The 26,996-nt window shown below is 50.5% G+C and overlaps 1 long non-coding RNA gene across 1 annotated transcript; it reads left to right on the top strand.

Annotated features, from left to right (window-relative positions):
• The first annotated feature begins 232 nt into the window (after positions 1 to 232).
• Positions 233 to 26,996, top strand: LOC133228885 (uncharacterized). Its single transcript, XR_009730405.1, has 3 exons — positions 233 to 5,689; positions 23,376 to 23,469; positions 24,953 to 26,996. It is a non-coding gene; the product is annotated as an uncharacterized LOC133228885 (long non-coding RNA).

The raw sequence follows: 26,996 nt of genomic DNA, 5'->3' as shown, positions 1-26,996 counted from the left end.
GTCCATGTCTGAAATGCCTCAGTCATCCAGCCCGGGATCGAGGGAGGAGGCTGGGCAGGAGGGAACACGAGGGAGGGAGGCGGGAGCTAGCGAGCTTGGCCAGGAAGGCGGAGAGCGCGCCGGGCGCCGGGCAGGGGCGCTCGCCTCTCGCGCGCTCGGCTCGCTTCTCCGGCCGCCGCGGGCGTTTCTCTCTCCCGCTCACCCTTTTAACTCGGCTCCGGGCGAGCGGAGCGGACGGCCCCGGCTCCCGTGAGCTGCCATCCGGCCGCCGGGCGCCGCGGAGAGGCGAACGCCGCCGTCTCCAGGCTTGTGCGCGCTCTCCAGCCCCACGTGGAGCCAAGCTCTTCCCGGCCGCCGCTCAAGGGCTCCCGAGCTCGGGTATTTCTCGTTGCCGGTCTGCCCGGGCAGCAGGGCTCGCGCGCGGGCTCCCGAGCACGCGGGTGCGGCCAGATCTCAGCCCACGCGAGGGGGCTCTCTCCCCACCGCGCCCCACCCGAAACTATGCGCGGAGACCCAAACACCCCCAGCACATTTGTACGCGAACACGCGGCAGTCCACTAGGACTCAGCCACCCGCGGAAACCATATACACGCAAACACTGACCCAGCCTGCGCTGTAGCCCCTGGTCTGCGCTCAACTCACTCCGGAGGCGGATTCGGGCTTTTTTCAAATGGATTTACCAGCCCTTTTAGATAAATCTCGTCTTCCATTTGGACTCGGGCTCCCGGTTTTCCACCTGAATGTGTGTGAGAGCAGAGAGGGTATCTGAACAAAGTGAGCACAGCGAGGGACTAGGTTCTGGGCCTGTCCGCGTCCAGCCGTCGCCCTCCCCTCGGCGGTAGGCAGGGTGAGGAGCTGCTGGAATGGGGTGGGCGAGCTGGTGGGCGGAGGTGCTCCAGGCCCGTTATCTTCTCCAGGCTTCGCAATTATCTCTTGGTGCCTCAGTTCTTTTCTCCACCCAGAGACTTATCTCGCCAGAAGTCGGGGGTGAATTTGTAAAACAAATCGTGAAACGCCCCCACCCCAGAGGCGAGGTGACTGGCTCCAGTTCAGGTGTGTGTGTGGGGGTGGGGGGTGCTCAGCAAGGGTGAAGGGGAGGGACGCAACAGGATCTTATCCATCAGACGTGTCGCCGAATTGGTAACTGTTACCGCAGGTCCCTGTCCGGGTCAGACCCACATTTCCCAATTCTAGGGGCCATTGCTGCTTAGATGGAGGGACGTCTTGGGGACAGTATTCTATTACCCTTCCTAAGCTGGGAACTTTCTCCAGTGGAACCAAGAAAGGACTAATTGCGGGGCCTAGGGGGTTAAGAACTCCCAGGCTCGGGTTGTTCTGTGTGTGTGACTGTGTGTAGGTAACCAGCAGAGCCCTTTCTTACATTTTGCCTCGTGTACCCCCTAAACCCTCAGCTTCCAGACTCCGAAGTAGGAGCAAGTGGGGGTGGGGGGTGGGGAAAAATGCAGTTCCATTGTGGGCCAACCGCGCGGAGATAGGGGCGGAACTTTTGAGGCGACGAGATTTTTCCAGCCTCGCATTTTTGACGCACATGGTTAAGAGCGCTTGGCGCCAGCGCTAAGAATTCCCTGAAGTCACCAGAGAGAATAAGAGTGGTTCTGCGAACTCCATCTGGCTTGCCATGTCGCCCCTTTCTCTCCCTTTAGGTCTGTCTTTCTCCTGGCCGGTCTCTCGGTCTCTCTCTGCGGTGGTGGAGCAAGAGCGGCGGGGGTCAGTGTGTCGGCTCAAGATGCCCCCTCCCGCGTCTCTGGCGGCCCGACCCCAGAGGGTGCGAGAAGCCCAGGCCTTTCCCCTTCTGACACCGACCACCGAGGTCACCTCAGGGTTTTCACCAGTCTCCGGAGGCTGAAACCCGCCCTTCCCCCACTCTGCTGGCCGCCGGAGCCTGGGGCCGCACCGCTGTGCTTCCAGCAGCGGCCCCAAACCCGGGGTCTGGTTTTGCCTGCACTCGCCGGCCAATCTCTGCTCCAATGCACCGAAGAGAAGGAAAGTAATTCTGCAAGCACGAGATGACCCCCAACACACATCCACATCCACCCAATCGGTGTTGTAAGCGTCCAGATGCCCAGGAAGAGAGACATTTTACTCGGTCGTCCGCATGCTGGCCTCGCTTCGGTTTTGGACTGTGGGAGGGGAGCTTGCTGATTTCACTTGTAAATATCTCAACTTGCCTTTGGCCTCAACGGTGGAGGTGGACTTAACCACGATTTCGGCCCCTTCTCTCACGTGCCTGTTTTTGCCCATAGCTCCACCTTAACCCTGGGGTCACCCCAGTTGCCACTCCTGACCCCCCATTGCCACTCCAGCGCGCCAGAGAGGAAGGCGGGAGAGGAAAGTTTGTGGGGTTCTGAACCGAAAATGTCGACATCTTGCTAATGGTCTGCAAACTTCCGCCAATTATGACTGACCTCCCAGACTCGGCCCCAGGAGGCTCGTATTATGCAGGGAGGCCGCAGTAACTGGGGATCAAAAGCGGGAAGGTGCGAACTCCTCTTTGTCTCTGCGGGGCCGCCGCGCCCCCCTCCCGGTGGGTGATAAACCCACTCTGGCGCCGGCCGTGCGCTGGGTGATTAATTTGCGAACAAACAAAAGCGGCCTGGTGGTCACTGCATTCGGGTTAAACATTGGCTAGCGCGTTCCGAAGACTTGTGCCATGCCTGGCGGCTGGGACAACTCGCAGACCAGCGCGCCACGGGTCCGGGCTTTTAGGCTGTAGCCGAGGGCTCTACCATGGTTATTTTTCCCCTCCTCCATGCAGACCCCTTCGATCTTCTCGGTCTCTCTCCCCGCCTCACGTTCAACAAAAGACAGACGGAGAAATACTGGAGCAGCCTAGCCTGACCCTGGGCAGAGCCTGAGAAACGGTGCTTTAAAAGAGCGGGAAAAGGGGGCCAAAATTTGAATCCAAGAGGAGGCGCCGAACTTCTGGTGTCCCTACAATATTCCTCCATCTATATTGCAAAGAGTATTCACCTAATTGTAGGCCTGATTTTTTTTTTTTTTTAATTCTCTCCAAATCTGGGATGTCTGAAGTGTTTAAGGTGAAGAATAGTATGAATGAGGATTTTAAAGTGGGCAAGGGGCGAGGAGGAGCCTCAGAATAAATGTTATATGTGCACACGCGCGCACACACGCACGCGCACGCAACCAAATCTTCTATCCCCAGGTCAGGCCACGCAAGAGGCAGAGAAGCCCCCTTTGCCGAAGAATCCCCCCCAGGAAGCCTCTGCAGCTCCCACTTTTCCCTAGGGCATCGTCTGCCTCCCACTCTAAAGGGGGGCAGATCGACCCTTTTGTGACCGAATGGTGTTTATCTGGAGTTTACAAAACCCGGGGGAGGGGCGCGGTGGGGTGGAAGGAGAAAGGATGGTGGATAGGCGGGGTCGTTTACTTTGGCAAGTTTGCTGTAAATATTCTTTTCAGCATGTGTGAGGTCTGGCGAGGGACTATTACACGCTTATTCCCCCTTAAACTTTCGCCCACCGTTTGCTGCGCGGAGCTGTTTTTCAGTCCGAGGTGTCGCTGAACTGGGAACTCTGTTGACATAAGGACATCCAGGGGTTTCTCCGGGAGGGTCTGGGGCCTAATTAAGAAGTTTACTAAGGAGGTCGGTCAAAACGTAAACTTTCTCTGGGGAGGGGCTTTCTGGGTAGAGACAGCTCCCTGTTTCTGGCCAGTGCCCCTGCCCATGGGATCCCAGGCTCTTTTGATATTGACAGACGTTGAAACTGACTAGGTATCTGCTTCAGGACTCCCATAGTCCTTTGCGTTCAATTCCCCAAACCCTGGAGGTGATTTTTTTTAGCGGGCACCTCAGGGAGGCAGCTCCCCCGAGGTGAGGGCCTAGGTTAAGTTCCTCTAGCAGATAGCAGCCAGCACCCTCCTTTCCACATTAGCACCCCTGTGCTACCCCAAACCCTGACTCTTTCACACGCAGCTCTGAAGTCAAAGGAGGACTTCACGGACCTGGGAGGCTTGGTTTTCCTCCTGGAGTTTCGTATCTTTCCCCGCCTTCCCCCTGCAAATTTGCTTTAAGAACCTAGTGCCTCTCAGGTCTGGAGGCTTCAGGATCAGTCTTTTTGATGGAGAGTCAGTTTCCCCATCTTTCTTTCCCTCCAGAGGTAGGCACAAGAGTCTTGGTTGGACCAGACAGGACACCCATTTCTGTTTCTGTTTCTCTTTCTTCTGCTTGGGCTGTCCTCTCTCTCTGTCCACGTCTTTCAAGATTCCATGACTGCAGATCTGTGTTTTTTATTCTGTTTTCTTCTACTTTCTCTTCTCTTCCTGGCGTCTATCTTGTTCTCGGCTTCTATAACTCCTCAGCCTCTACCTCCCAGCCTTCACTTCTCTCATTATTTTTTTAAAAATTTTATTTACTACCTTTTCTGTTCGTTCTTCTTCTCTTCCCTTCCTATTTTCTCTGGCTTTCCTGGTCCTCTCTGGATTCTCTTCTGCCTTTCTATGTTTCTGTATTGCCTCTGTATCCACCCCCAACTCTTCCTCTTTTCCAGAAATCAAGACAGGCTGGAGTTAACCTCTCCCTGGGGTTCAAGCAGACACCTTCCCCTCATATTCCTGGCCTGGATGATAAGGTGTCCTCCAAGATAGAAGAATGCTGGGCCCATTTGTGTAGATTTGAAGTCTCGCTTTCTGCGTTTAGTATTCCCCAAACCACCCTTCGCCCAGGGCTGGCCTCTCACCTCTGTTCCAATGCTCCGATCTCCCATCCTTTCTCTCTCCCCCTCCTTTCCAAGGCAGGAGCCCAGGGTGAAGGGCACCATGGCAGGTTCTAAAGCCCCAGTTCCTAGCCTCTGTCTGGCCCCAGCAACACAGGTCTTTCCTGTAAGGCACATTTCCCTGTCCTCTGACAGCCCTCTAAATTATTGATCAGGGCGATTCAGTGCAAGAGCCTGAAGCATGTGTGTGTGTGTGTGTGTGTGTGTGAGTGAGAGAGAGAGAGAGAGAGAGAGGATTGTCAAAGTTGTCTAGCTTGGGGAAGCAGTATTTTTAGTACAGAGGTTCACTTTGGCGCCAGTTGGTTTATGCTGTTTCTAGAGCATCATTCGTTATATACTTAATCCATGCTTATCATACCTCCCTTTAATGTAAATATGTTTTTGGCAGAGGCAGAATGAAAAGATTTCACCCTCTGCATTATTCTTATTAGCACCCACCTTTCATCAAAGCAGATCGCTCTACAAAATGGCAAATTTGTAAACGGCCAATGATTTAGAGAAGTTGGAAGGGAAGCAAGGAGGGAAGGATGAAGGAAGTAGTGTGTGTGTGTCTGGGGAGCGTGCTTCTTATACATCTGTGAAAGGTTTTTCCCCCCTCTCTCTGTCAGGAAAAGGAACTAATTGTGGTTTCCTAATTTCAAACCAATCTACATCTTCAATACTCTCTTTGTGTGTTTTACCCCATTACTTAAAAAAAAAAAAAAGAAAGAAAGAAAGAAAGAAAGAAACGCGAGATAATGCAATGGATATTTCATAGTCCAGTCGAAATGAGTTCACTGGGAAGAGGCTGGGAATTTTTCCTCTCATCTTATCTGATCCAGCATCTGCAAGGCGCAGAGCCAGAGCTGACTTCGGCCTCAGGCACGGGGCACTGTTGACCACCCAAAATCTTTCTTCTTTCAACATCCTCTTTCCAGATGTCTCAGTCGAGACAGGTAAGGGTGTCAATGGCACTTCAGCAATATGTCCTAAGAATGTAGCCTCAGGGAGTGGTGGGAATCTCGGGGACAGAATATTTCAAAGGGTGAAGGGAAATAGACCGATGTATTCTCCAGTCCCCAACTGCAGACTAGGGGTGTCCACTGACTGAACAGGAGCCCTTAATTCTGTGACTTTCTGCTTTTGCTACTGTCCATTATTTCTGGTGTTGTTTTAGGTGCCCCGGGGTGGGGGGCAGTGGGGTCTTGCCCTTCGAGGGCAGACAAGGCGGAGGGAACAAGAGACTGCGTAAGTGAGAGGGCATGGCAAATCAGATAACTGCTACTACTGTGTGGGAAGTTGACAGGGCAAAGAAAGATCAGCTCCTCTAAAGCTGCTGAACTAAGTGTCCCCTAGTAGCCTCAGACACGTTTCCTCAATTTGAGCACAGTATCCATTACTATTTCCCATACTGGGTTTCAATTAAAAAGGGTGAGAGCGGAGAGGGAAGGCAGGAGAGGAAGGGACCAGTGAGCACCCAAGTGTGTGTGTCTGTGTGTGTTTTTCCTCTTTTCTTTCCATTTCTTTCTTGGAGCCTCTCCACTGCTCCTCAACAGCCAGCCAATCTGCCTGTGTTCCTAAAGGTAATGCCTTCCTGTCTCCCAAATCGAGTAGGTGAAGAGACAGGAAAGGAGGTAACACCGACAGAATCTTTTGTCTCCAGGGAAGCCCGCAAAAGATATAGTTGTGTGTGTGGAGTGCCTTTGGGAAGGACTTTGCCTTGCCTGTGTAGGCATGGGGTTTCAGATATGGGAGGGATATAGGCACTGAAGGTTCCAGCCTTTTCTGTCATATTGGAAACTGATCAAATCCCTCCTTCCTTGTACAGTCTTATGGGCAACCTACCCTTTTGCGGTTTTAAGACACAGGGTGTTTAGCAGCTGGTTTCACCTGCTTCTCTGGTATGCCTGGCAGGTAGGGGGCTTGCTACCCCAGCTTCCAAAGCCAGGATTTGGGTTGTGGATGCAGGGTCCCAACTCTAGGCCTTAGCCCGGCTCTCACTCTCCCACCGAACACACCTCTCAGAATTTGGAATCAAGCACCAGCTCCTTTTCTGCATCTGTGTTCTCTGATCACTGACCCTCTACCAGGGCCACTCAGATAACTGGCCACTAGCTGCACCTCTGTGTCTTAATTACCTGACAGTCTGGGGAACCTTTTCCTCCATGTCAGTAATGACTAGAGACCTCAACAATGGGACCTCATTTTAAGTCAGAGATGTCTTGCTCCTGACCTAGTCATCCTGGCCCCCAAATAAGACATAAATCCTGCCCGAGTTTTTAGCATATCCAGGGAATGAACCAGTAGGAGCCAGAGCGACAGTTCTCTGGCTCTCAACCAGAGCTGAAGGCTTGGGTGACAGTTTTGGCCTTAGAGATGCGAAGAGCCTTTAAAACTCTCCAGCTTGGCCTTGGAATACAGAAGGGTTCCAGAAGTTTCTCTCTCTCTCTCTTTTTAACTTGCAAATTATCTTACTGTCCTTTATTAGGACATATAAGAACTAATGCAAATGTGATGAGCAATAGCTGTCAAGTTTGTAAAAGCAATTTTTTAACTCACTGTTATTCTCTTTTTGGATTTTCTTTCTTTTCTTTTTGTTTTTGAACTTTTAATTTTGTATTGGGGTAGAGCCGATGAGGTGTGAAGGACTGGGAAGCCTGGTGTGCTACAGTCCATGGGGTCGCAAAGAATCGGACACGACTGAGCAACTAAACAACAAGAGCTGATGAATACTCCTGTGACAGTCTCCGGTGAACAACAACGGGACTCAGCTGTACAGAGGCATTCTCTTTCTTTTTAAATTTGTATTTCTGTTTTAGGGGAAGAAGAGAGAGCAAGGGAGCAGGGACACACACAGACATAGAAAGAGGGAATGTTTGGAATTATGAGAGAGCTTTCCTTAAGAGTTGCTTTTGCTGGCGCCCAGGCCTCGGTACGTTTCATCTCCAAGCCAAATACTAAAAATCCTTCTGGCGGGCGCTTGGGAGGGCAGACAGGAGCGGCCTTCCCGATCTAGGAACCAACCTGTCCCCTACGTTTCCTCCTGACGCCCTGTCCTCCTTGCGCTTGGGAAAGGAAAACTTCGGGCCCCAGGACGGAGGGGGAGAGAGTGACAACCTAGGGTTCCCCCTGTAAGGTGCTTTTGGGCGATGGTTTCCCCTCCCCTTCCCCCCAAGCGGGGGGTTTTCACCTACCGCCGCCCCTTCCCCTTCCCCTTACCCCGGTTCCAAATACGGAAGCTGGACGTGCTTCGCTGCGGCTCCAGGCCTCGCCTAGCGCGGTACCTGAAGACGCTCGCGGCCTTGGATTACGGGTGGAGGGGGCCCGGGGCTGCGATCTGGGGCCCCCCAACACCCGCAGCGGCAGGCGGGGAAGCACAGGGGTCCCGGACGAGGCCGGTCCGCCCCGGGCCTCGGTGGCGACAAGGTCCTGCCAGGCACTGGCTCCCCGCGCGGGTTACCTGACTTTCCTCTGCGGCGGCCGGGGCGGGGCGAGTCGGCTTCCCGGGTGGGAGGGCGGCCTGCCTACCCCGCGGAACTCACAAATTCTCCCCAAAACTAAGATCGCTGGGATTCAGTTAGGAACCCCTCACCGCGCACCGCCCCCGCCCCCCCCCCCCCCCACGTCCGATGTGTCTTTTTGCAGCCTGGATTCCTAACTCCCGCCCCACTCCGGTAGAAAAGGATTAATGGGGGGTGGGGGGGCGGGAATAGTAATGACCTTGGGAGGGGGCAGTAACAAGGAAAGAGTCGCGTAGCACTCTCTGTCTCTCAAAGGGGTGGAAAAACCATTGCAAGGGAGAGAGCCTCCTGGGAGAAAAACCGGGCTCGGAGAGAACCAGGCTGAGCCTGGTGAGATTTTCTGCGCGCAAAGGGAGGGTGGAGTGGAGGGAGCCATCTCCTCTCCCACCGCTGGGGTGTGTTTTTACATGTTTTCTCAGCAGCAAGTTCTATAAACAGGTCAGCCCTATGCTGCCAGGGATCTCTGGCTGCCAGTGTAGACGCCTCTCTTTCCCCCTCTCCCCCTCTGCAAGTCAAACGCGCAGGAGATGCGGGTGGGAGTCCGGGCCGGGGGAGGGGCACCACCTTCCACTTCTGACTTGGAGGGTATATCTGCTTTTGAAATAGCTTCTCTTGTCTTCAGAGGGTAAAATATGAGTTCCCAGCATGTCTGAGTCTGGTCTTCTGGTACCTCAAGCAAAATTTGGGGAGGGAAGGGAAGGGAGGCTGTTCTAATTACCTTTGAGCTGAGCGGGGGTGGGGCGGGGGATTCTGTCTATTCAGTCCGGTCCTGCTGGGGTGCCCCTGCGTATTATTAAACCCAGACGCTCCGTCCAGAACTTGGGGCCATGCGGAAAAGATTTACAATTAAGCCAATTGGGGCAGAATACAACCATCCAAAGTTTGCAGGTGTAAATAATGCCTTGCTTTTTTTTTGGCATTCCAAGCGACTTCATTTCAAAACCCACCCCCCTTCCACCCTACCCACCCATGGCTGGACTCTAGTTCTTTTAGGGGAGAGGGGGAGAGAGAGTAGCAGAGTTAGGATTTTTCTATTAGACAAGTTAAAATATGATGTTGCACTCACTTTTATGTCCGTGTATTAATGTCGTGGATAACCAGGACAGGCTCCTCTATTTCATTTCTCTGTCTAGAATTGAGAACTGTTGGAGTCAATGAAAGGCCTTTTGAGAGTGGGTTATGAATTCTTTCTTTTTTTTAAAGGAATGGAACAGATTTTTATATAACAGATATTAGAGTTGGATTATTTTACAGATTTTTTTTTTAGTTGTAGAAATTTGAGTGAGAGAGGATAAGAAAAAAAAAAAAAGGAAATTGCCTTTAGTTGGCATATCAGAATACTGCCTGCCCCAAGCTGCATCTGGGGAAGAGGTGGTCTTTCAGACAGCAGAGCCAGATGCCTCCTAGAGCTTCAGTTTAGATCTTCCTAATATTTGGAGAAGGAAATGGCAACCCACTCCAGTACTCTTGCCTGGGAAATCCCATGAACAGAGGAGCCTGGTGGGGTAGAGTCCATGGTGTCCAAAAGAGTTGGACATGACTTAGGGACTAAACAACAACAGCGATTGGAGAGCTAGTTAAATGATGTATGGGCCCAACTTCAAGGCTACACTCCATTGCATTATTTAAACATAATAGAACGTGTGTGTGTGCTTCTAGGACGTTCTGTGTGGGTACAAGTGTGTATAGTGGGTAGCCCCACATAGGAAATGTGTAGCCCCAGATAGTAGCCCCAGATAGGAACGGAAATCTCAGATTTAAAGATGCTTTGCAATCACACCTCACAGGCAGACTCCCATTTGATCAATATAGACAGAGTTAAATTTGTTTTGCTGCTACGCAGTTACTCCTTTTCTCTTGGAGCAATAGTCTGTTACAAATTACTGGGAAATTGGAGAATGTGTCCCCCACCCCAACTGTTGTTCAGTGTTTTCAGTCTTGCACTAACCTGCTCAATAATATATGTAATGTGTGTGTACACAGGCACTTTTCCAAAAAATTAGCGATAACATTCCAGCTGTATAAAGAGTGATGTTTTTTCTCCCTCTGCAAGTGGGACTCAGTCTGTGGCTGAGTTGCCACTCTGGAGACCTATTCCCTGGGGACTGACACCCCCGAGGATCTAGAAGTAGGAGGCTTTCCAGCCCAGGTTGCATGCAAAGGCAGGGAATCAAGGCGCCTGACTCCAGCCAGTATAAGGTCATAGGTGTAGAATTAGGAAGGCAGGACTTAACATGTCCGCAACAAAAAGAGAGAAAGCGTCAACTCAGCCTGGGGTGAAACCCCTGAGCCGGCACAGGAAAAGTTTCTAAGCAGTGGTGGAACAAACACTATTTTTCGCCTCCTCTTTCCTTTCTTTTTTTTTTTTTTTCCCTCCTTGAAAGAACTTCCCTGTCCAGTGCATATGTTGGGCATAAATAAAGAGGGGGTGGTGGGGGTGGTGGTGATTATTGAACGCTGGGTGAACCTGAATCAGCCTTAAGCAATCGGGGTGTGTGTGAGGAGGGTAGAAGATAGACATGTCCTAATTTGGAGTGAGAGGGGGTGGATGGAGGAAGGGACCGACTCCAGCTTAGAAACCTCGATCCTTGCGGCTGGAGGGACTCGCCAGGAACCTCTGCCCAGGGTGCCCTTGCCGTCTCGCCGCTGGATGGCGCTGAGGGGAGACAGGCTGGCAGGCGCTCGTCCTCCTGTGCCCCCGCAAGGCCTGAGCAAATTTCCGCCAATGCGTGGGGTTGGGACCGTGGTTTTGAGCCAGAGCAGTGACAGTCCTGATGCACCAGGAGGCGGGAGCTGTTTTTGGAGTCGGGGGTGGGAGAGGGTCACCCAGAGTCCCACCAGGTCTGGAAGCTGGACAAAGAGAGTATGGGCAAGAATGGGGGTGTGTGAAAAGATGGTTCTCAGGGCAAACTAGTGCCTCATTTCTTGGGTGTCACCTGTTTACCTAGAAAGGTGTGTGTGTAGACGGGGGAATGGTCTGGACAGGAGGTCAGCTAGATAGGTATGGAGATTTGCAAAGGGTACAGGCTTTGCAGAACCTCATTGTCCAGTGTCACTTTTTGCAAAGGCCAATCTAATGGTCCCCCTCCCCCTGCCACAACCCCCTCTCCCCCTACCCAGGTATGCTCTGTCTAATTGGAGTGGCAGGCCTTCCCGGCTGGAATTGTATCTGGGATTGAGAATCTCAGGGCTGGGGTGCACTCCGATCTCAGGCTCCCTGGGGGCTGGCACGTTGTCAGACTGACCTGAGTCCTCATTTGGGAGTGTCTGTCTAAAGGCACTTAGGACCTCAGGCTGGATGTTCCGCAGCCAAAGGAGGAACTGCGGGCTACAATTTGGAGAAGAATAAATTCATGTTGAACTTACTAAGCACTTACTATGCACCAGGTACTGCGTTAGATGCTGCGATCTTGTCAAAAGTTACTTACAGAGCTAGAAAAAAAAAACACCTTAACCAAAGAAGTTAATCACTCTGGGTGTGTGTTTGTGTGTGAGTCACTCAGTCGTGTCTGACTCTTTTCGACCCCCTTTTGTTCATGGAGTTCTCCAGGCAAGAATACTGGAATGGGTTGCCATTCCCTTCTCCAGGGGATCTTCCCGACCCAGGGATTGAACGTGGGTTCTCCTGCATTGCATGCAGCTTCTTCACCCTCTGAGCCACCAGGGAAGCCCAATCACTCTGGGTAAGAGTGTCTAATATCAGTTCTCCACCTTGAAAGCTCCTAGAGAGATAAGACTCCTCACATCTCTAGCTCTGTTTGGGGGGTGCTCAATAAATCATCTTTCAATACAGGGACGAAAATGAAGGAAGGAAAGGAAAGAAGTCAAACTAAAGGTGATTTTCTGTGCATATGAAAAATAAGTGACCACTTCAAAGAGCACTTTAAAAAAAAGCATCGAATTTGTAAGCTGTTCCCCCAAACAGATCCTGACATGAGAGTGAAAAGATGGTAGTGGGAAGAGAAATTGGGTGTAATGGATAGAAACATCCACTTGGTCATTCCACAAAATACTGACCGAGACTTCTCTGCCGAGCACAGGAGACACGGGTGAAAACATGGGTCTTCACCAGCTTGATGCTTATGGTCCTGAGTTTTGGTCACTATGGTTTAAAAAAAAATAGAGATCATTCCCATTTTAAAGATCAGGAAAGTTGAGGCCGAGGAGAGATAGTGTCGGGAGAGAACTCAAGGTCTTAAAGCAGGAAGGCTGAACTAAAGTTGGCCTCAGCTCTTCTGTGCTCTAGGGAGGCAGAAGGCTGGATGATTTTTGCTCCTGGGGAGTGTGGGGGCCCTGGGAACCCCAGCGGTGCTGACAAGTCATCTCGGGCTGGCTTGGGGGGACGACAGAAGTTTATACCCTGATGAGGTTGCAAAGACCACCCCAGTTCTGCTTGTCCCACCTTCAACCTTGGGACTATGATGAGGGATCTAACCTCCGAACCTCCCATCCATTGTTTCCCGTTTAGCTCGTTCACCTAGCCTAGGACGGAGCAGCTCTGCTGCTTTTTACAGACCAGAATTTGTGGGACAGAAAGCTAGGGAGTCTCGTCCAAGGTCGCCTGGCTAAAGAATGACAGTAAAGAAGACTTTACGACGACCCCTCCCTGCCAGGGTTTTAGGAGTCTGTCCAAACCCCTCTCCTCATTAGTACCCCAGTGCCCTGTGCGGTCGGGGCACCTGCGGTGGGTTCATCAAGTGTTGGTTGATTGAATAAACTTAGTTCTTATTTGGTTCCTTTGTTTTAAAAATTGCACAAACCAAAAAAATGGATCAGTGATCGAATAAAAGGGAGTGGATTGAGAAGCTCATTCCCCTGACTGGCTGCCTGGCGGTGGGACAGCCTTGGGTCACCGGTGAGCCCTGGCAGCGGTAAGGTCACTTTCCACCAGCTTTACAAAGACGGTTGTGATTTCCTTCAGTCTATATTTTCGTCCTAGACTTCGTTGGGGTGATCGATGGAGGAGACAAGCTGACCCACCGTGAGGTCAATACAATCGATGCAGTCCTCCATGGACGCCCTCTCAGAAACCGCTCCAGTGGCTGCGTGCTGGGTTCCACCCAAAAGCTTTCGGGATTTCAGATTTCTTACTCCCGTGCTGAAGTTACCGCACTGGAAGGAGGATGGGGGTAGGTGGGCAGGAAGAAGCCTCCAGCCTCACCTGAGGGAGTCTCTGGGAACTGCAGGTCGGGAGAATCTCTGCTCCCAGGCAGCCGGCCACGCTCTCAGCAAAGTCTGGTAAATTTCGTTCCGGAGCTTCCCGGCCTTGGAATCAGACACCCTCCAACTTTTCCCAGTGGGTCGGCTGTCCTTAGCCCTTGGTTCCTCATCTGCGAAATGGGTTTGTTACGAAATACTGTTTATTGAAGAGAATGTCTGTGAAATCCCCTTGGAGGATGATTATGTTCTAAGACCTTTCCCATACTTTGGCTCACCGAATACAACACTCTGAGGAGGTGGGCGTCTTTCATGGATCTCTGTTTCCCAGATGAGAAACTGAGGCATGCAGAGAGATAGAGACTTGACCGAGCTTGGACAGCTGGTGAGCCCCTCCTGGAGCTGAGATTCACCCTAGGGAGGGTCTAACTCCTCATCTGGCTTTCAACAAGGTCACAGGTGCCGCCTTCGCGTGCACACATACACACACACAGTAGGTACACAAGGGCGATCTTTTTCTTTGCCCTTTAGGGAGCACACATTCCATGGAACCCTTTCCCAAGCACATCTCTAAATTGCTTTGATCCGTAGGTCTCTTCCTTCTGGAAACAAATGCAGTGGTGGTGGTGGTGGGTGGGGGGGAATGTTCGAGTCTGACAAATCTTCTTAAACTCGGAAATCCAGAGCTTTCAAGACATTTTTTTTTTTTTTTTTGTACGAAGGAAGGAGGGGTACGTGTGTGTATGTAGAATCAATATGGGCCAGACAGCCCTTCACAAAGGGACTCCAGGCGGGCGCCTCGGCCGCACGGCCCCCGCCCCACCGCCCGCAGCGAATTAATTGGGCCCTGAAAGAAGGGGCAACGTAGCTTCCAGTTAATTAGTCAAGAAATGAATCAAGCCCCAGCGGCCTGGCAAAGGCCCCTGGGGCGCGGGTTTTGTGCAAGTCAAATCGGTCGGTGGGGCGCTCCCCTTTGGGTCGGGTGGGGCGCAGCGGGGAACTAGGCTTGGGCGCCTCTGGCTGCCCCGCGCCCGGCGCCTTGTACCCCGCGCCCCAGAGCAGGCTCCCGCGCTCCCTTGGGCTCTCACTTTCATCATCTGTTTCCTTTTTCCTGACTCCCTCCGTCCGCCTCTCCTTTTCCTTTTCGTCTTTGCCGTAGCCCCTTCTCCCAGAACTTTGCTCGCGGTTTTCCATCCCGTCTCCCTGCTTCGTCTGGCTCCAAGCTCTCCGTTTTGGGGCATCTTCCTTTAAAGCTCCTGCCTCCGCCTAGCACATCTGGGGCTGGGTGGTCAGGGAATGGTGCCTGGGATGTGGAGAAACCCGAACTTAGGGGACACAGGGTGGAAATGAGCCCTGGCTTTGGAGCCCTGAGGCCTGCTGTGTGTTCCTAGGTACACATTCTTCATCCTTCAACCTAGGATCCAGGTCCCCGGCTCTGGTTAGGAGAACCCTCTGAGATAATGCAGGGCTTTGAAAGGGTTTTATAACCCATGACCCGTGTCCCCAAGCGATGAGGACTTAGAATTGAGGCACACCTGCCACACATAAGCAGCTGTTGAGCTCCAGCAGTGTGTTTTCCTTACTTTGTTCCTCCACTCCTCCTCCAGTCACTCTGGGTAACCCAGGCAGCCAAGATCCCGGGTGTTTTCCATCAAAGCAGCTCTGCTGGAGAGGAGGGAGGGGAGACACAAATCGTTAAACTCAGTTATTTCAAGGTCTTTTTGTGCCATGTACCAGCAGTCTCTCCTGAACTAAAGGGACGGAACTGGGGGCTCAGAGATGTGGACTGATCCTCCTGGAGTCACACAGCAAAGGGGAGGCAAGGCTGAGACTTTCACCCTCAAACACGCGTTCGGTGCCTTGACTCGGTGCAGCCCTTTGAGAACGCAAAGAGCTCAGGGATCCTCAAAGGTCCTGCTGGCCTGACCTCGGCTCCGAACATTTATGTACAGGAAGAGGTTCGCTAGAATCACCTTGCCTCCTCCAGCTTGGAGCTAAGGCCCGAATCTCTCTCCAATTCTGCATTTCTTTCCCGTCTGTCTTTGTCTTTCGAGCTCAGTCTCTACTTTAGTCTCCCACCCACCAGTCTTTCTCTCTCCCCCTCAACCTGCCTTCGAATGCACAGGGCTGAGGTCAGAATCTCTCCCACTTTCTTCCAAATATCTAGGTAGTTGCTCACATCTCGCGGCTTGGAGCGGGGTTGACACCCATCTGCCGCGAACCGCCAGGATCGGAGCCACGGACGCAGACTCGCAGACTCTATTAAATTCCATGCCCTTGCGTCTCTGCCGCCCGGCCCCCCATCCCCAGGCCCTCCCCAAGCCGCATCCACCCGGTCCTAGGAGAGACCCCAGCGGATGATTCGATGAACGCCTCAGTTCCACACAGGAGCCCCGAACCGCGTTTTTTAATTTCTTCCTTTGCTTGCTATTGACCGACTTTGGCTTCGCTCAAGGCCCCGAGGTGCCTGCGCCGCGCTTGGCTTAGCTTCCTGCCTCTCGAGGCAAGCCGGGGACTGCGGTTTCCGCTCGCCAAGTCCCTGCCAGGCGCGCGCGCAGGGGCTTGGCGAGCTTGGCGCGCGCGTTTGGCGCACACTGCTTTGGGCCTCAGTTTCCCCGCCCCTTTCGGATCATACAAGCGCGAGACGAAACGGCTGGGACTGGAGGCATGGCCAGCGGATTGGGTGGTGGCGGGCACCGCAGTTTCTGTGTGTGGAGTGGAGTTAAGCCTGGAATCACGGCCGCCGCGCCTTCCCTGTTCCTCCTCTCCGCGGACTATTACCCACCTCCACGACCCCAGTCTCCCTCAAGTATCACCAGCAGCCTGGTGGAGCTCGGTTGGCGGCGTAGGGATGCTGGCTACCTCAAGGCGAGGGCGAGCCAGCAGGTGCGGGCAGCGCTGGTTCCCTGCAGTTGCCGGCTCCACAGTCATGACTGGTGGCCTTGGGTACATAGGCGGCCTCGGTCAAGCCTCGTTCCATCAAAGTGTTGGCACACACCTCCTACTGAGCTTTAAAAGGGGGCCTATTAGAGCCTTGGAACTTTGGAAGAGTCCCCTAACTCTTCTGAGCCTCAGTTGCCTCCTCTGAAAAATGGGGACGATAGGTCCTGCTGCGGAGGACGAAGGCAAGGAGTAAATGAGACCTCTTGTGTACATCACTCAGTTTAACCCCTGGCACATAGTAAGTGCTCATTAAGCATTAGCTGTTTGGGCACCCTAATCTCTCTGTCTCTATATATCATATAGCTATTTTGATAAAATAGATACACTTAGTATCTACTTAGTATATATGCATTTACTAAATGTATAGACTCAGTGCATACTTAGCATATAACGTGGGTGTGTGCTCAGTCACTTCAGTCCTGTCCGGCTCTTTGCCACTCCATGGAGTGTAGCCTGTCAGGCTCCTCTGTCCTTGGGATTTTTCCTGCAAGGGTACTGGAGTGCATTGCCATGCGCTCCTCCTCAGAATCTTCCCAACCCAGGGATCGAACCCCTGTCTCCTGCGTTGCAGGCAGATTCTTTACTACTGAGCCACCAGGGAAGCCCAGTATATCACATATACACTAAAAATATATGCTATGTATGTCTAGAGTATCTTTAAGAGATATTCTTCTTTTCTTAGACCACTACCTAGCATATATTAGGCCCTTTCTCTATTAGCATTGCTTTACCCAGTTCTTTAAAAAAAATTTGTTTTTTTTTGGCTACACGACATGGCATGCATAACCTTAGTTCCTCCATCAGGGGTCCAATCCGTGCTTCCTGCTTTGGGAGTGTGGAGTCTTAACCACTGGACTGCCAGGGAAGTCCCTCTTACCTAGTTCTGTTTACATCTCAGCCTGAAGCCCCATTCCTTGTCCTCGCCCAAGTTGATCCTGTAGTGATCAAGCCTCCCACTCTAGGCTTCATGTCACTGCAGGCTACTTTCTGGAATCCCAGGATCTCAGAACTGCAAGTGACTCCAGAAAGTGTGTTCCCTTCTTGTCCTTGCACGGGAGTTCAGGCCCCAGAGGGGCTTGGAGACCAGGTTCCAATGCCTTTTCAGCCCCAACCATCTCCATCTCCTGACAGGAGAAAAAAGTGTCTCTATCTATCTCTTGGGATCTATTGAGGGAAAAGCACTTGTGGAAAATAAAAGAATATGGTTGGGTGCCTGGAGCATCCTTGGGCAGAGACCCCAGGGCCGAGAGCTCTGTAAATGAGGAGATGCCTATGTGTGACCTGGGATGGAAGGGGTGCTGGGCCCCTGCGAGGGTTCCTTGATGCCTCCTGGCTCTCAGCACAGCTGTGTGTGGCTGACTCTACTCTCAGGCCCAGACTGCAGCTGCCCGCTTGCTGATCATCAGCAGGAGACCACAGTCCCCTTCCTCGGTCCTCTAGGACATACTGAGACCGCTTCTTTTCAGCCTGAGAGTGAATGGCGTGGTCGGGAAGAGAGAGATGAAAAAGGAGAGATGGTAAGATGGAAAAGGAGGATGACTGGGAGTGTGGGGAGAAGTGAGTGAGAGCAAGAGAGAGAAGGGACGCTTGGGGAGCAGGGAGGAAGGAGAAAACAGAGGGAGACAGACACCCACCCGGAGATGGACAGAAACACTTCATACCTGGAGAGACTGGGAGAGGCAGAGAGAGAGAGAGAAACTCAAGAGACAAAGAGAGAAGCAACTAAGAGGCGCAGAGAGGGGACAAAAGAAGGAAGGAGCTTGGGAAGAAATGTCCCAAAGGAGACAGAAGCGAGCTGGTAGGGAAATGACAGCCCAGGGAGGCCTCCGGCAGCCCAGCCACACCCCCCGGCCCGCCCTCCCGACATGTTATTTAACTTGCCAGGAGATTATCTAGTACAGTATAAATGCCTCCATTAAATCATGATTGAACTCCTCCAACCGAACAATTCCCCAAGTAGCCTCCAGCCCTAGGGGAATATGGTTTTCAAAACCCCTCGAAGCATCAGATACCAGCAATTTAGGAGATAAATTATCATTCACTAGGGGTTTCCAGGGGCCCCCTTAAAGGCCTTTGGGGTGGGGGTGGGGGAGTGTGTGGCTAAGAGCCTCTGTCCGTGCAGGAAAAGACACCGCATTTCTCTCTCGGCCATCGGATTTGCCTGGAAGCCTCTCTCCTCCCCCAGTGCACAGCCACCCAAACCCACAAGGAAGGTTGGGCCCGTAGGGTCCAAAGTTGGCCAAGAAGACGAAACATTCTGCCGGAGTCCTCCAGATTCCCAGAGTGCATTGGGCGAGATGGAGAGGGGCTGTGCACGCAGTTTCTTAGCTGCTCCCTCTGGAGAGGGATGGATGTAGTGGTGATGGAGAATGTCCCCAGCGACACCTGGGAAAGCAGACTTTCATTCAACCAGGTGGGGGGAGGGGGGAGCGGTGAGAGACAAGGAGAAGGGTTAGATACTGGAGAAAAGCCTGGTTTAAGGCAAAGTCTCCCTACTTCTGCGTCTCATCACTCCAACTAGTTGATCAAATAAAGTAGGGCTCATCTTCCCTCTCACCCCATGGGTCTTCCTCACTGGTCTCCCAGTGTGCTGAGAAAGGTATTTTCAAAGGTAGCAAATAAAAAGATTTCCTTTTTATTCCTCTTCCTCCCAGTGCTTCCACCTCCTCTCCTTGCAAGGCTTGTTTGTTTTGCTTTAACAAACAGCTTATAGAGTTTGCTTTAAAGGAGCACTTAAAAAAAAAAAATTGTACCCTTAGGGCAGGCCAAGTGTTAACTGCTTGTGTGTGTGTGACTGTGTGTGTGTGTGCTTAGGCCTCCTGAGTGGGCTTGCAGTTATAAAGGCGACCTGTTTCAGGTGCAGAAAGCTGGGAGAGGGGAGTGGCAAGGAATGCCTGGACAGATTTACACCTGTCCTTACAGCTGCCCTCGACAACACTTACAGCCTCCAGAAATGACCCTTGGTGCCGACTTGTCTGGAAGCCATCAGGGTTAGTTTTGAAGCAGGAGTCTTCAAGTGGGTAAAGCTCTGCCCAGCCCCTCCCAGCCCATCTTCCCTGTTGCTGTCTTCAAGTGCTGCCCCTTCCCCTCCTGCCCACCAGCCCCCTCACCCCTCCCCTGCTTTCTCAGTTTCCTCTGTCAGACACATATCATCATTTGACTTTCTGATCCCTTGGTGCTACCGTCTAACGAGGGCGGGGCAGGGTGCAGAGCTTGCAGCCAGCTCATCGTGGCCAGCCCCCTGCTTCCCCACAAAGAGCTGGGTCTGGCCCCAGGAATCTGCGCAGGGGGGTGGGGTGGGGATTCCTGACTCTACCTTCCAGCCAGTTTCTGCCCCCTGCCACCAGCCCCACCCCAGCCCACCGGCCAGACAGTTTGAGCGACTGACTGATAATATCCAGACGCCTCTGGAATCCCGCTTGCAGTCCTCCCAGTGCTGCTCGGCCTGGTCTGCAGAAGTGGGGGCAGTGGGCAGCAGGCATTCAGCCGTGACACTTGTTGCCACCTCTCAGAGGCCGCTGAAAGGCCCACTCAGCCGGGCCCTTCAGGACGGTGGACCCTGGAGCCAGGGCACTCAGAAGACATGTTTGACACCCATGCTGGGAACTTTGAGTCCAGTCCCCAACTTTCTCTGGCTGGCCCTGGCCCTGAAGAGGTCTAGGAAGCCGAGAGGGGGGCAGATCACAGGCCATCGGGGTGGGGGGCGGGCAGCGCTGGGCGGAGGGGTGGGGAAGTCCAGCACTTTGCCTGAGAAGTAGCAGGCACTGGGCAAGTACCCAGCCTTGAGTCCCTCACTGGCAAAACTGGGAGGGGTGGAGGAGGGAGATGTGAGAGCATCTTCATGTTTATATATCCTGGTCTCACTTTCACAATGATTTCCTTAACATATATTTCAGGCATCTTCTCACTTTTTTTGGGGGGGGGCCATGCTGTGTGGCTGGTGAAATCTCAGTTCCCCAACCAAGGATTGATCCCAGACCCTCTGCTGTGAAAGCTTAGAGTCTGAAACCACCCAACCACCAGGGAAATCTCCATCTGCTGACTTTTTTGAAACACCTATCTTGTCGAAATTGAAACCTTTATCTGGGTACCGTAAATCAAACTCAAGTCTCACTTCCCAGGAGTAGAATGAAAGTGGTGAGTTGTGGAAAGAAAACAATATGACAAGGCTCCGAACAGGGCTAATTGTTAGAAGGGTGATCGAGACAGGTAGGTGGGTGCTCATTTGGGGCTGGACTTAGTCTGAAGGTCCAAAAAAGAACTGAAGTGGGGCAGTGGGGAGGGACCTCCCTGCTGATCCAATGGCTAAGAATTTTCACTTCGACTGCAAGGGGCACGGGTTCGATCCCTGGTAGGGGAACTAGGATCTTGCATGCCACAAGGCACAGCTGAAAAAATAAAACAAAGGAATTGAAAGGGGACTGGCTCTTTTTCTGGGAGATTTAGTCCCATTTAATGCCACTTTCAGCACCCTCCCTTGTACCCTTTTGACATTTTGGAGATGACCACTCTGTGCGCTCTCCTAGCACTTTTTAATGGCACCGAAAGCCAAAGCAGTCTTCTGCTCTGATTTGGGGTTTCTGATTCTGCCGTTCCATGAGCCTCAGGATCATGGTTCAAGCCCTCCCTTCGTTTTCTCCATCACCACTAACGGCTTCACCACCTTTCTGGGCCATGGACTCCTTGGGCAATCTTGTGAAGCCTGTGGATACTGCCTCAGAATTCTTTTTTCTTTTTACAAGAGATGGGATAACAATTTTGAAGAAAAGAAATATTAAAAATATAAAAGTATCAGGACTTCCCTGGCGGTCCAGTGGCTAAGACTCCACACTTCCAGTGCAGGGGGTTTGGGTTTGATCCCTGGTCAGGGAATTAGATCCCACAAGCCGAAAGCAAGAGTTTGCATGCCGCAACTGAAGTCCCGCATGCTGCAATTAAAGAAACTGCATAAGATCCCATGTGCTCCAACTAAGACACAGTACATCCAAAAAGAAAAGCATAGTAATATATGTGTACCCAATTCATTAAATCAGACAATCTAGCCATGGTCCTGATACTGTATATTTGAAATCAGGATGAGCAAAAGAATATTTGGGGGTCTCAGTCATGCCTGTAATATGGTTATGAAAATACCTGTGATTGCTATTGGACCATATCACAGCCAGTGCGAGTCCTCCTGGGGGTGGTCACCTGGATTCACAGTGGAAGAAAATACTAATTTCAGTAAGTCATCCAAGTTCACAGATCCTGGAATTCTCTCTAGGGATACCCCTGGAAGAGTTCATTGGAGAACCCCTGAAGTGCAGAGGGAATAAATTGGGCTCTTGGTCTCTGTGAGGGACAGAAGGAGGTTCTCATGGGAAACAGGCCAGCTTTGAGAGCTGATGCAATCGCCAGATACCACAAGCTCGGGCAGAAAGGAAAGGCATTATCAACAACATTTCAAGGAATATTTCTCAATAGGCCCAGAGGCGAGAGAGAGGTCTGGCTTGGGATGGTTTGTCTCAGAGAGGGGAATTTTCTCCCCAAAGAGGCCACCGTCAGTGTCCCCATCGTAACACACCCACGCTCCGCCTCTGGGGTGATGTTCTGGGCAACTCTATAACCTTCAAAACGTCTGCTTTCCTACCTACTTAACGGATCGCTGCCTTTCCCCCTCCACCAACACTGTAATACCCGCACAGCTACCTTGCCCCAAAGGATTTGTGGACAGGTCTGACCTTAACATCGGGTAACCCCTTCATAAATGTTAAGACACAGGACTGGTGCATTTTCTGCCTTTAGACAAAGCACTTAGTCAAACCTCTGTGATCAGGGAAGGGAAGTTGCAAATGGCCCCAGGACGGTACTTGTTACCGTCCTTGGCGAAATACAGTTTAAAGAACTCAGAGTTTCTGGGACAAGTACTTGGAGGCCTGTTAGGGGATAACCACAAACCGGAATGCTGGAAACCGTCAAAACACCCTCACGTAAATTGAGTGTAGCTTAACACTGAACAATGTAACCTCAGCAGATCCTGGGGTCCCAGCAAAAGGAGAACAAAAGCATTTATGGACCAGCTACTCTGCGCAAGACCTGTGTTCTGTTCTTGGCTTGTGTTACCTGAAGGTCTCATTACCAGGTCTAATATTCATTCATTCAACTCATTCCTTCAGTTAGCAAATATTTACCAAGGGTCCACTATGTATGTGTCTCAGGCTAAGGATATAGCAGCAGCCAAGCACATAAAATTGTCCCTGAGGACCTTCTAACAGGACAGCAAATAATGAGAAACAAAAACAGGGAAAATAAATGTCTGGTAGTGAGAAATCAAATGAAAAACAAACAAAAAATCAGAAAAAGGAGTTGTGAGTGGGGGATGGGGGCTTCATTTTTATTTTAGTTATTTATTAAAAAAAAAAAAAATTAGCCATGACATGCAGCATGTGGAAAATGAGATCTTAATTCTCCAACCAGGGATCAAACCCATGGCCCTGCATTGGAAGTGCAGAGTCTTAACCACTGTCAGGGAAAGTCCTTATTATATTTTACTTCTTTTTTAAAATTTTATTTTATTCTTAATTGGAGGATAGTTACAATATTGTGATGGTTTCTGCCATACATCAACGTGAATTAACCACATTTTACTTTTTATTTACTTTTCTTTTTTTGGCTGCAATACGAGGCATGCGGGATCTTAGTTCCTTGAACACGGATCAAATCTGTGCCTCCCTGCAGTGGAAGTTCAGAGTCCTAATCACTGGACCACCAGGAAAAGTCCTGGGGGCTTCATTTTAAAGGAAGTATGAGAGAGAAGACAGGTGTGGGAGACCCAGCTTTAACTGAACACCTGGTGTATCCTGGATTCTGAGCCGGGCACCCTCTATCCGTCATCTCCATCATTCTAGGTCTTTCTTATTTTCATCCCTGTTTTATTGTTGGGGAAGGTGAGGCTCAGAGAGGTTAAGTGACTCACGAAGGCCTGCCTATTGCAGAGTTAGAATTTGAACCCAGGACTCAATTGCTCTTTCTTCTATCTCAGGCTGCCTCAGACACATTCCCGGGAAGACAGAAGAAAGGAAGAAACAGGAAGGTCATGGAGGAGTGGCAGAAGACCAATGAGTAAACTTGACCCTGTGAGTCCTCAGCTCTGTTTTCTAAGACTGGGGAAACTGAGGCCCAGACAAGACAAGTAATTGTCCAAGGTCACAGAGGAAAAAAAAAAAAATCCCAATAGCTACATGACTTGGCTCATCAGCACCTGTTCTTCTCTTGGGATCATATGGCAAGTCACTTTGGCGGTCTGGGCCTCAGTTTACTTATCTGTAAAATGGAGCCAAATAGATCAATCACCTGCAGTTGATCAACAAGAAAGACAAGATCCCTCAGGAGAGATAATTTACCCTAATACTTGGCACAGAATTGATAAGCAATAAGTATTAGATTTTTTCACTCTTTCTCAACCAACCTGATCCTTGGCACCATTTGGTCCAGAGTAGAGGGTCAAATATCTACTTGTTTTTGTGGTCTGAGTTAGTGATCTCTAAACTTATATATATATATTTAAAATTTTTATTGGAGGATAATTGCTTTACAGTATTGCGCTGGTTTCTGTCATACAACAACGTGAATCAGTCACAGGGATACACATATCCCCCACCTCTGGAACCTCCCTCGCATCTCCCACCCCATCTCACCTCGCTAGCTTGTCACAGAGCACCGGGTTTGAGCTTCCTGTGTCATATAGCAAATTTCCACTGGCTATCTATTTTATATACGGTAACGTATATGTTTCCATGCTACTCTCTCAGTGTGTCCCGCCTTCTCCTTCCCTCGCTGTGTCCAGAAGTCTGTTCCCTATTGTCTGTGTCTCCTTTGCTGCCCTGCAAATAGGTTCATCAGTATCTTTCTAGATCCCATACACATGCATCCAAATATTTTTAATGAAAATTTTCCAACATAAAAGAATAGAGAGACTACAGCAGGAATTCCCAAATACCCACCACCAGTTCAATAATGATCAACTCATGGCCCGTCTTTTTTCATTGATATACCCTCCCTGGATTGTTTTAATGCAAATGCAGACAGTATATCATTTCATTTCTAAATACTTCAGTATGCAGCTCCAAAACACAAGAATAAAAAAATTTTAAAAACGGCCACAAGACTGTTATCACACACGGACCCCATAAGCAATCACTGACAGGTTATTGTGAAATAACCTGTTAGTACTCAGTGTTGCCCGACCATCTCCATTCTCCTTATTTTATCGCAGTTGGATGGTTGCCGTTGGGTTCCAGTTGGGTCTACACTGATTTTGATTTTATACCTCTTACATCCACTTCCCATTTTTTCCCCTGAAAAAAATTGTAAATGGAAATAATGGACTCATTCTGGCTCCTACCGTTTGTCCACCCATAGACTCATTCTTACATTTCTCTGTCCCCTGTATTTCCTATAGACTAGTGGGTTGCACAGAGTCGGACACGACTGAAGCTACTTAGCAGCAGTGGGTAGAAAGAGATGTTTGGTGAGCTTCAGAGTTGAATCTTTTGGCAAATCTGCTTCATGGATGACAGTATGTACTTCTGCTTTTACTATTTATTTATTTTTGGCCAGGGTGCGTGGCTTGCAGGATCTCCCTGACCAGGGACTGAACTGTGCCCTCCTCCGTGGCCGTGCAGAGCCCTAACCGCTGGACAGCCAGGGCACTCCTGGTGGTGTGTACTTCTACCGAAAGACTCACAAAATTGCTTGTATTTCTTCTTGGTTTGTGAGCAGCTGCTGAAGACCATTTTCGGCGTGGATCCATCATTTCTTTAAGGGTTTGCACAACAGTGATATTTCGTGTCTTTCATTTCATCTTCATTATGTGAAATACTCCCAAATTTCTCAAGAGGACACCACATCACTAAACGCTAAGGTTTGAGCAGACATCGTCCACTATCTACATTTTCACGCTTTTCAGTGATAAACCTCTTCGACTGAATTTGACATATGTTATATCACTGAACTGCACTCAACTGGAAATTAAAAGAGATAACCTTTGAAAACAAATGTGCCTAGAATTTCTTCCTGCAGTCAGTGGTCAGTCCATTCCTAATCCGGGGGCTGTGGGCAACTTTGTCGGGAATTTCTTTTCTTTCCCTTTTAAAAATTTTTATTGGAATACGGTTGATTTACAATGCTGTGTTCGTTTCAGGTGTAAGGAATTTATTTCTGCATTCAGTCAGGAAATTCAATTTGCCTCTTGCAAACAAAATGAAAAAGGAGCCTGTGAAGCTCTCTGAAAATGTTGATCGATCTGTGGGACCCTCCCCCCACCCCCCATCTCCCCCTACTTTTCACCAGCGCTAGGAGAAGGGAAGGTCGGTTTGGGAGAATCCTGAGCAGAGAAGGTTTACAAACTGGAAGCTGCTTTAGGGAAAAGTGCATTGTTTCTGCTTTCATTTTTCATGTCAAAGTCCTCACGCCATCACAGCACACAGGAGACTTTAAACAAACCACATTGCCCCCAGGTCTGCTTCTTGAAGGAGGGGATTTACTCTTTACCCCTCCCCCTGACGAGTGTTAACAGCAGAATTAAGGCTGGGGAATCTGGCAGGGGCTCGCTTGCAGCAGGGAAGGTGTGTCTGGGCTTTTTTGCAAGGCATTAATCACTTGTTTATAGAGGGGGAAGAAAAAAAAAAAAAACAGAAGGAAGACAGTGGGGGCTGTTCCCTATTCTGGGTTCCCTTCCAGGCAAACCCTCTCATGGCCACAAGTGAAAGTCGATCAGTCGTGTCCGACCCTTTGAGATCCCATGGACGATACATACAGTCCATGGAGTTCTGCAGGCCAGAATACTGCAGTGGGTAGCCTTTCCCTTCTCCAGGGAACCTTCCCAACTCAGGGATTGAACCCAGGTCTCCCGCATTGCAGGCAGATTCTTTACCAGCTGAGCCACCAGGGAAGTCCACGAATACAGGAGTGGGTAGCCTATCCTTTCTCCAGGGGATCTTCCTGATCCAGGAATCAAACCGGGGTCTCCTGTACTGCAGGCGAATTCTCTAGCAGCTGAGCCTCCAGGGAAGCCCTTGCACCCGCCCTCCGTTCTCCGGCGACTGGCTCAGCTGGTCTTGGTCCTGGGGTCCAGGTTGATCCCCTGGGGAGGTGAGCATGGAGGTGTATCAGTGGTGAGGGCCGGGCTGCCCAACGTGTGCAAAGCTGCAGGCCTGAACTACCTTTAAGTATTTAGAGTCTCACCCCCACCTCCCCACACACGTATACCCCTTTTCAAATGTACGTCAAATCACCATATTTCCCAAGTTGACTCTCCATACCCATGTTCTGAAAACAAAAACAAGAACGCTGTTATTTTCACATAAATATTTACCTAAAGACACTGGTTTTCTGTGCGGAATTGAACTTGGAAACCAGAACTGGAGGTGAATCTACTTTCAACTGTAAACTGGAACTGTGTCATCTATGGATGTATTCGTTACAAAAGGGCACATGTTTTTTTTTTGTTTGTTTATTTTTCCTGATAAAAAATTTTAAATATGTTTATGGGATAAATATGAAATCTAGAGAAAAACTTAGTAACAAACTCTAATAATAATCACTTTCCTTTGTCACCCCCATACATATTCTTAGAATAAATAAAAGTATTGTTTTCTTTTGA

This window comes from Bos javanicus, chromosome 17, assembly GCF_032452875.1.
Source record: "Bos javanicus breed banteng chromosome 17, ARS-OSU_banteng_1.0, whole genome shotgun sequence".
Classification (NCBI taxonomy): Eukaryota; Metazoa; Chordata; class Mammalia; order Artiodactyla; family Bovidae; genus Bos; species Bos javanicus.
The sequence above is the reverse complement of the archived record's forward strand: the minus strand, read 5'-3'. Positions and strand labels throughout refer to the sequence as shown.